Source organism: Chrysochloris asiatica, unplaced genomic scaffold (assembly GCF_000296735.1).
Source record: "Chrysochloris asiatica unplaced genomic scaffold, ChrAsi1.0 scaffold00013, whole genome shotgun sequence".
NCBI classification, from domain to species: domain Eukaryota; kingdom Metazoa; phylum Chordata; class Mammalia; order Afrosoricida; family Chrysochloridae; genus Chrysochloris; species Chrysochloris asiatica.
In genome coordinates this window covers 18,340,370-18,350,738 of record NW_006408531.1, presented here as the reverse complement: position 1 = coordinate 18,350,738, position 10,369 = coordinate 18,340,370, and positions in this window count along the sequence as shown.

The following is a 10,369-nucleotide window of genomic DNA, read 5'->3' as shown; positions in this document are numbered from 1 at the left end:
ATTATTTGCTCAGCATATAGGTTGAATAAGTATGGTGAACGAATACAACATTGTCACACACCTTTTGAAATTTGAAACCATTCAGTGTTCCCATATCCTGTTCGAACAACTGCTCCTTAGTCCAGGTTCAGATTTCTCATGAGCACAATTAAGTGTTCCGGTATACTCATACTTTGCAATGTTGTCCATAGCTTGTCATGATCCACACAATTGAAAGCCTTCGTGTAGTCAATAAAGCACAGGTAAACATCTTTTTGATATTCTCTGCTTTCAGCCAAGATCTATTGGTTATCAGCAATAATATCCTTCATACCACGGCCTCTTCTGAATCCGGCTTTAACCTCTGGAAGTCTCTGTCGATGTATGATTGTAGCTATTTCTGTATTACCTTTAGCAAAACTTTACTTGCATGGGATATCAAAGAGATTGTCTGATGGTTTCCGCATTCCATTGGACCAACTCTCTTTGGAATGGGCACAAATATGGATCTCTTCCAATCAGTTGGCCAGATAGTTGTCTTCCAAATCTCTTAGCAGAGATGAGTGAGTTCCTCCTATGCTGCCTCACTTTCTTGAAAGGTTTCAGTTTTTATTCCATCAATTCCTGGTAATTTGTTCTTTGCCAATTCCTTTAATGCACCTTGGACTTCCTCCATCAGTATCATGTTGCTAGGTATCATGCAGTAAGTTCTGACTCAAACCAACCCTATATACAACAGAAGCAAACATTGCCTAGTCCTGCCCCATCATCATAATTATTATTATGTTTGAGTCCATTGTTGCCACCACTGGGAAGATCCATCTTGTTGAGAGTCCTCTTCTTTTTCACTGACCCTCCACTTTTGCAAGCATGATATCATCTTCCAGGGACTACCTTCTGATAACATGTGCAAAGTACATGAGGTGAAGTCTCACCATCCTGGCTTCTAAGGTGTATTCTGGTTGTTCTGCTTGAAGCACATTTTCTTGTTCTTTGGGCATCCTATGGTACTTTCAATACTCTTTGTCAACAACATAATTCAAGTATATCAGTTCTTTTATGGTCTTCTTTATCTATTACCCAACTTTCACATGCATTATGAGGTGATTGAAAATACCATGTTTTGGGTCAGATGTACCTTAATCTTCTAAGTGACATCTCTGATCTTTAACATTTTTAAAGAGGTCTTTTACAGTAGATTTACCTAATGCAACATTTGATTTCTTGGTTGCTACTTTCATGAGCTTTGATTATGGATCCAAGGAAAATGAAGTCTTTGAGAACTTCAATCTTTTCTCTGTTTGTAATGATGTTATTTATTGGTCCCTACCACTTGTCTGTCAGTTTGTCGTGTGTGGTGGCTGTGATTATGTCCTTGATGGACAGATTTCAGCAGTTTCCAGATCAAGAAGAAGGAGAGAGGCAGACCACTTTTGAATGGTTAGCCATTGAAAACCTTATGAGTAGCAGCAAAACATTGCATGATATAATGCCAGAAGATGAGCCACTCTGATTGGAAGGCACTCAAAATATGACTGGGGGAGAGCTGCCTCCTCAAAATAGTGAAGACAGTAATGTCTTGAACAGAGTAAAGCTTTGGGGGCCTTCATTTGAAGAAATGGAAAGAAATAACTGCAAGCATCCATTAATGTTAATGTGAAATGTATGAAGCATGACTCTAAGAAAACTGGAAGTACTAAAAAATGAAACAGAGTACATTAAGATCAATAGGGATTAATGACTGAAAATGGACTGGCATTGGTCATTTAGAATCAGATAATTGTATGGTTTACTACTCCCAGAATGATAAATTGAAAAGGAATGGCACCACATTCATCATCAAAAAGACTTTTTTAAGATTAATCTTGTAGTACAATGCTGTCTGTGAAAATATCCTTACAGCAACAAGGAAGACCAGTGACTATCACTATTATCCAAATTTACCCACCAACCACTAAAGTCAGCGATGGTGAAATTGAAGAATTCTACCAGCTTCTTCAGTCTGATATTGATCAAACATGCAATCAAGGTATATTGAGGGGGAAACAGCAAGATGGTGGACTAAGCATTGATGATCTGCAGACCTTCTACAACAAAGATGTGGAAAACCAGATGAAATAGGTGCAGATGATATAGAAGTGGATTGAAAGTTTACAAGGAGAGGAAGCTGATCAGATGCCACAAAAAAAGGAGACAGACTAGTGACCAATGCTGGCTAACCAGATGCGGCACAACCATCTTAAACATTTGTGAGAGGTTTCAGAGACAAGACAGCATATTGATGTTGCAGAAATATACCAATGAATCATGTAGATAAAGGTATGTTTTTTTTATTGTTACCCATAGTCCCTTGGTGATGAGAGATGTGGCTGACCCACACGTGTGTACACCTCCAGTGAAGATCCCACTCTCCCAGTGGTCAAAGCTACATGATGGTGAGCAGCGCAGTTTTGAGACCCATCAAAATGAGTAGAGAACTATCCACGCCAAGCCTAGAACCTGGATTCAGGTAATCCCTGTTCCAAATCTACAGAGCCAGCCCTAGCCAGTTCTAACTAGGAGAAGCAGCTGAACAGATGGGTGGTGGCAGTGGTGGTGGTGATGGGGGCAGAGACAGGTGACCTGTGATGGCCACCAGTGTGTCTATCTTGAACATTTGTGAGTGGCATTGAAGGAAGAGGGCAGTTTGTGGCACAGAGGCATGGGATTTATTGGCCAAGAGAAAAGTGTAAACTTCTTTCTCGTACTTCACATTACCCTGGTGACCGGAGGCGTGGCCAGCCCCCACCCTTGTACCTTCACAGTGACGCTTATGCTCTCAAGGTGATTGGAGCTACCAGAACCAATGCCAACACCTAGAATCAAGTGTAGCCTGCTCCAGACCTACAAAGCTAGTTCTGACCAGCCTGTACCTCTTATCCTCCGCTGCCCTTTGGGATGGAAACATCCTGATCCGCCAGCTGCTTTGGGGTTAACACAAACAAACTTCCCAGATTAGATGGACAGAACAGACAACACCTAGGCCTACAGAAACTCCATCTAGTGTCTGGAGTGTCACCATCTCATCCCTGGTCCACTTATCACATGAGCTCCTTCTCTGGTACCAGATGCCCAGAATTTTCTCCTCTCTGGTTCTGATACCTATCCTGGTATTGTTTTCCTTTTATTGTTTTTATTTGTTTATTCCATCTTTCCCTTATTCCTCTCATTATCTCCTTGTGATTCTCATTCTTTCTATCTCTGCTCTCATTTTTTTCTTTTTTTCCTGCTTTTCCTTCTCAACCACTGCAGCTTCTTTTTTGTTGGTGGTGTCGGCTTATCTTTACTCCTCTCTGCTCTCTTTACCTTTTACTCATCTCTCTCCTTTAAATGTGCTTAGTTCTTTTTATGTTCTCTCCTTTTTTCTTCTTCCATGTTTTTTTTTTCCTTTTGCTCTCTCTTTTGTCTCTTTGATTTTTGTATATTCTTGTAGCTATAGCCTGCATTTTCCCCTTGACTAATTTTTTTTTCTGTTGTTTGCTTTTTTTGCTTGATTGTTTGTTTGTTTTTTCTTTTCTCTTGAGTGTGTGTTTTATCTTCTTGCCTTGCCCTAAAAGGGACAGAACCATGCCCATACAGCACATTCACAACCAAACCCTCTATAACCAAACCCATCAGGCAAGAGCCAAGACCAACTGCCACACACGTGTTCAATAAGAGCAACCAACAGCCATCAAACCTATCCTACACTGAGTGGCATGGCTGGTGAATAGAATGAAACACATGTTTCCATCCCCTAATCACACCCAACTGGAGGCAGTTGGTGAACGCCGAAGGATACACTAACATACAGTTATAAAGTTAATACAAATACAATACCACCACAGTGTCTCAAAAGCACCAGGCAATTTTTGTTAAAGAAAGAAGACAGAGTGACTCAAAAAGTGAGCAAGAAAAAGAAGTATAAAACATTTTTTGAGTTAAAAAAGGAATTGGTATTATATGAAAATGTATTCAAGAGAATGATATTTAGGTACCTTCAGATGATTTATAGAAAGGCCAAGGAAAACAAGGAAGAATTTGGGAAAGCACTACAGGAAAAATGAACAAAATAGATAAAGGATGGGAGACAATACAAAACCTGCAAACAGAAATGCAGAAGATACTAAGATTTTGGATATGGACAATACATTGGTAAGTAAAGGAAGTTTATTTGAATCAAAGGAAGTCCAAATTAGTGATCTTGAAGATAAATCTCTCAGTCCTAGTAAGCTGGAAAAGGAATCTAAAGAAATAATGAAAAAATCCAAAGAAAGTATATGATTAATGTGGGACAGATTGAAGAGAAATAACTTATGGGTGATTAGCATGCTAGAACAGGAAGAGACAAAGCACACAAAAAATAGTCGGAGGGCTGAGGCTCTAACCAACCTTTTGGTCTAGGACTTATCCTACAGTGCCACATCAGGACTCCATATTTTGATTGTTGTTGTTGTTGTTAAGTGCTGTTGAGTCGATTCCGACCCATAACGACCCTGTACAGGGTTTCCGAGGAGCAGCGAGTGCATTAGTAGTAGTTTTTATCCCCTCTAGTTTTCTGTTAAAGATTGAATAAAAAATATATATACATAGCAGATTGTTTGCTTTTGCCTTTTGCTGTATGATTAATCATAAAATTTAAATATGCTAAGTGTGACTATGTAAGAGTATTTTCTCAGTAGAAAGAATGGAATGAATTTTATGATTTGCTTATCGAGTTTCACTTTTAAAATTTATTTATTTATTTTAGTTCAGAGTTAGTCTGGGTGATAATAAACTATCTTGATACAGTGTATTTTCTCATGGGGTACATATATTTTCTCCAGGAAATAAATCTATTTAGATTATTTTTCTATATATAAAATATTGCAGCTTGTTAAGAAATGAATGTGAGAACCAATTTTGGTGAAAGATATCAGTAATTTAGTCATTTGGAATTGCTCTTGGCTATTGATCTATAGCTTCTTCAATGTAGACATGATGCCTCTGAAAACGGGCACTAATAACATGAGCTCTTGGAAGCACTCACTAATTTTTGTAGAAATTACCAAACAATATCATAAACGTCACATGCAAGTAAAATTTTACTGAAAATAATTTTACAATGGCCACAGTAGTGCATCAACTGGGAATTGCCAGAAATCCAAGACAGATTCAGAAGAGATGTGGCATTAAGGATATCATTGTTAGTCTAAGAAGAATCTTGGCTGAAAGCAGAGAACACCAGAATGATATTTACCTATGTTTTACTGACTATACAAAGACATTCAGCACTGTATCATAAAAAGCAATGGATAACATTGCCCAGAATGGGAATTCCAGAACAAAAAATTGTGCTCATATGGAACCTGTACATACATCAAGAGAGAGTCATTGAACACGACCAGGGGACACTGCATGGTTTACAATCAGGAAAGGTATGTGTCAGAGTACTCTTTCATTATTTTCATTCAATCTGCATGCAGAACAAATAATCAGAGAAATTGGACTATATGAAGAAGAATGTAACATCTGGATTGGAGGAAGGCTCATTAACAGTCTGCAATATGTCGACAACAAAACTTTGCTTTCTGAAAGTGAAGATGACTTGAGGCATTTAACGATGAAGATCAAAGATTACAGCCTGTATGAATTACACTGTAATATAAAGAAAACAACTCCTAACACCTAGATCAATAGACAATATCATGATAAACAGAGAAAATATTGAAGTTGTCAAAGATTTTATTGTACTTGGATTCACAATCAATGCCCACAGAAGCATCAGTCAAGAAATCAAATGAGGTATCTGCTGCAAAAACTTCTTTAAAGTGTTGAGGAGCAAAGTTGTCACCTTGATGATGAACTATACCTCATAAGCAACAGAATGTAGAAATTATCAGGCAATATCATTAACATCACACGCAAATAAAATTTTGCTAAAGATAATTTTTAAATGAATGCCTTAGGGCATTGACAGAGAGGTGACAGAGGTTTCAAGTTGGATTCAGATGAGGGATATCATTGCTGACATCAGATGAATGTTGGCTGAAAACAGAGACTATCAGAACGATGTTTACCTGTGCTTTATTGGCTATACAAAGACTTTTGGCTCTGTAGACCACGATAAACTATGGACAACGCTTTGGAGAACGAGTATTTTGGGGCACTTAATTGTGCTCATAAGAAACATACGTAAACCACGAAGCAGTCATTCAAACAGAACAAGGGGACAGTGAATGGTTGAAAATCAGGGAAAGGTGTTTGTTAGTGTTGTATTCTTTCACCATTTTACTCAATCTGTATGCTGAACAAGTAATCTGAGAAACTGTATTATATGAAGAAGAACATAGCATCAGGATTCAGGGAAGACTCATAAACAATCTGCAATATGCAGATGATAGAACCTTATTGCTGAAAGTGAAGAGGACTTAAAATACTGATGAAAAGCAAAGGTCACAGCTTTCAGGATGGTTGCACCTGAATGCAAAGAAAATTAAAATCTTCACCACTTGACCAATAAGTAACACCAAGATAAATGGAGAAAAGATTGAGTTGCCAAAGCCTTCATTTTGCTTGGATCAACCATCAACACTCATAGTAGAAGCAGTCAAGAAATCAAATGACATATTGCATTAGGCAAATCTGCTGCACAAGACCTCTTCAAAGTGTTTAAGAGAAAAGATGTCAGTTTGAGGACTAAGGTACGTCTGACCCAAGCCATGGTATTTTCAATAACCTCATATGCATGTGAAAGTTGGACAGTGAATAAGGAAGACCATATAAGAACTAATGTATTTAAGTTATGGTGTTGGAGAAGCATATTAGAGGTACCCTGGACTGCAGAAGGACAAACAAATCTGTGTTGGAATAAGTACAACCAGAATGCTCCTTAGAAGCCAAGACATCTCTTGTACTTTGGACATATAATTGGAAGGACGATTCCCTGAAGAAGGACATCATGCTTGATAAAGTGGAGGGACAGGAAAAAAGAGGGAGACCACTCCTAATGAAATGGATTGGCGCAGTGGCAGCAACAATGGGCTCAAGTATAGCAGCAATTGTGAAGATAGTGTAGGTCTGGGAGGTGTTTCATTGTGTTGTCCATAAGGGTTGCTTTATGTTGGACCATCGCTCTAACGACACCTAACAACAACATATGCATGCAAAATCTGGGCATTAATAAGGAAGACAGGCGATAAATGGATGCCTTTGAGATGTAGTATTGGTGAAGAACATATACCATGGACCACCAGAAGAATAAAATCTCTCTTGGTACAAATACAACTAGAATACTCTCTAGAAAAAAAGATTGGTTAGACTTTGCCTCATGTACTTTGATTATATTTTCAGGAGGGACTCTACTTCATCAAGTATGATATCTCTAGAGAAGGACATCATGTTTGATGAAGTATAGAGTTAGAAAAAAAGAAGTAAACCCTCAATGTGATGGATTGGCATAATGGCTGCACCACCAGGCTTAACTGCAGCAACAATTGTGAGAATGGTGCAGGAGTGAACAGTCTTTTATTCTTTTGTGCATAAGATCACTTCGAGTTTGAAAAGACTCGACAGTACCTCACAACAATGACAATTATCTTGAAAATGATTTACCCTCTTCCCATCTTACCCATTGCTGGTAACAAGTAATGAATATTTTCTGTATTATATCTATCTATTCTTAGCTTTTTATAAAAGTCAGATAATCTGAGTACAATATTTGTCTTTTGTGATTGACTTATTTCACTCAGCATAAAGTCCTTGGTATCTGTCTACATTATAAGATGTTTTAAGGACTCATCGTTATTCTTTGTGGCTCTGTAGTATATATGTTGTCTATTGAACGAGTATGCTATATTGTATTTATCCATTCATCTGTTGATGGGTAGTTAGCTTGTTTCCATCTTTTTGTTACTATAGACAGTAAAGCAGTCAACATAGGTGTGCCTATGTCTATTCATGTCATTTCTATGAGCTCTCTAGGATATATACCTATAAGTGAGATTTTTTTGATCATTGTTGTTGCTAGGTGCCATCAAGTTGGTACCGACTCATAGCGACCTTATGCACAGCAGAATGAAACACTGCCCAATCCTGGGCCAACCTCACTATTGTGCCATGCTTGAGCCCATTGATGCTGCTACTTTGCCAAACCATCTCGCTGGGGGTCTTTGATTCATTTCACATTGGTTTTTATGTAGTGTGAGGTATTGTGTTTCATTTTTCTGCAAGTAGATATCCAATTGACACTGCAGGATAAGCACTGCAAAGTCAGCATTTCAAACCCACCAGTCACTCCCCAGAAATGCTACACAGGGTCGCTATGAGTTGGAACTGATTCCACGGTACTTAACAACAACAACAACAACATATTAAAAACACTGTTTCTTCCCATTTAATGGACTTTGATTTCTTTAAAAAAAAAAATCAGTTGTCTATTGATGGATGGATTTATTTCTGGGTTCTCAATTCCATTCCACTGATCTGTATTCTTTTTATTTGTCGATATTGCTTTGGGTCTTTGGGGGGCCTTTCTTTTCTGTATAAATTTGGTGATTTACTTTTCCATTTTACTAAATAATGTTGGAATTTAGATCAGGAATGCATTATATCTGTACTATCTTTGGATAATAAATTTCATAATGTTACATCTTCCAATCCCTGAGCACAGACTATACTACCATTTATGTAGGTTTCTTTTAGTCTCTTAGTATATTGTACTTTGTACAAATCTAATTGATTAGGTTTATTCCTACTTATTTTTCATCTAAAGAGCTGTTGTAAATGATAGTTTACATGATTTCCTTTTCAAAATTTTCCTTGTTAGTAAAAAGGAACCCAACTGTTGATCTTGTACTCAGAAACATTGCTGAATTCATCTATGAACTAGTCACCTTCTTGAGGAATCTTACGGATTCTCTATGGACAGGATAATGCTATGTGTGAATAAGGATGGTGGTGGTGGTGGTGATGTGCCCTTGAGTCGGTTTCAACTCATAGTGACTCTGTACAGGGTTTCTGAGGCTGTAGATCTTTATGGGAGCAGAAAGCCTCTTCTTTCTCCAGCAGAACAGCTGTTGGTTTTGAACTGCTGACCTTGAGGTTTGCAGCCTGATTCATAACCACTACACTACCAGAGCTTCTTGTGAATAATGGTAGTTTTGCTTTTTTCTTACTAATTTGGATACCACTGTTTATCTTTTGGCGTCCTGGTGTGGCCCTGCAAGCTAATGCATTAGACTGCAAGGTCAGTTTGAACTGTAAGATCTGCAGTTGACGCTCGCCAGCCACTCTTCAGAACCTTATACAGGGTCATTGTGAGTCAGAACTGATTCAATGGCACTTAACAACAACAAATGCCACAAAGTAGGTGATTAAAATCCACCAACTGCTCTCGAAACACTATACAGTCACTATGAGTCAGAACTGACTCAACAGCACTTAACAACAACAAGATATATATTTTAAGGGGAAAAAAATTTAAGTTATTCAGCCAAAATGAACTTAATTTGAATCAGTTTTTTCCTTCTTATATATTCTGGAATTAAAATATAAAATGAAAGTTGTTGTTTTTTTTTTTCTTTTTTCACTTGAGCTGTGATCTTTTATTTGCAAGTCTGTGTTCCTGACTTTGAGTATTTCAGTCCCCAGAGCCTAATTGATAAAACTAGGAATTTTCAAACATTCTTCTTGTACAGAATTTAAAGTCAGTGTCTAGCTAACATGTTAGCATTTGGAACAAAAGCAGAATGGAAAAAGGCTGCATTCTCCTCAGTTCAGCAAGACTCTTCTTCCAGTCCTAAATTTGGATCCCTTGACTTTAAACTAGCTGTGCCTTTTGTCTGATCAGGAGGGGCTATTTATTAGGAGTCATACAAAATCAACAAAAAAAGTTCACCATAAAATATGACAACCACTTTAAATAATGTTGACTTAATTAAACTTTAAACTTTATTTATATATTTTATGGCTTTAGTGTGAGCTCTTCTCGGATGTTTATTTCTGTGGAAAATCCATCATGTGAGGACCTTGAAATGAATTAATCCCTCTATCCCTGGCACAGAACTCAGCTCCCACAATTCAGATCTAAATATTTAGTGATGGATGATACATGTTTATGGAATCGAGGGCAACATGACATTTAAATATGAACTGTGGTTTCCATTGTCAAAGATGAAAATCTTGTAGTGTGTTAGTTTTGAAAGGAGTTTTATTGAGGAATAATACAGTTTGAACTGGACAGCACTAAGTAAAAATGCAAAGCGCTCTGTAATTCAAACATAAAGGGGGATCATTAACAACCTGCGATATGCAGATGATACAACCTTGCTTGCTGAAAGTGAAAAGGACTTAAAATATTTACTGATGAAGATCAAAGAGCACAGCCTTCGGT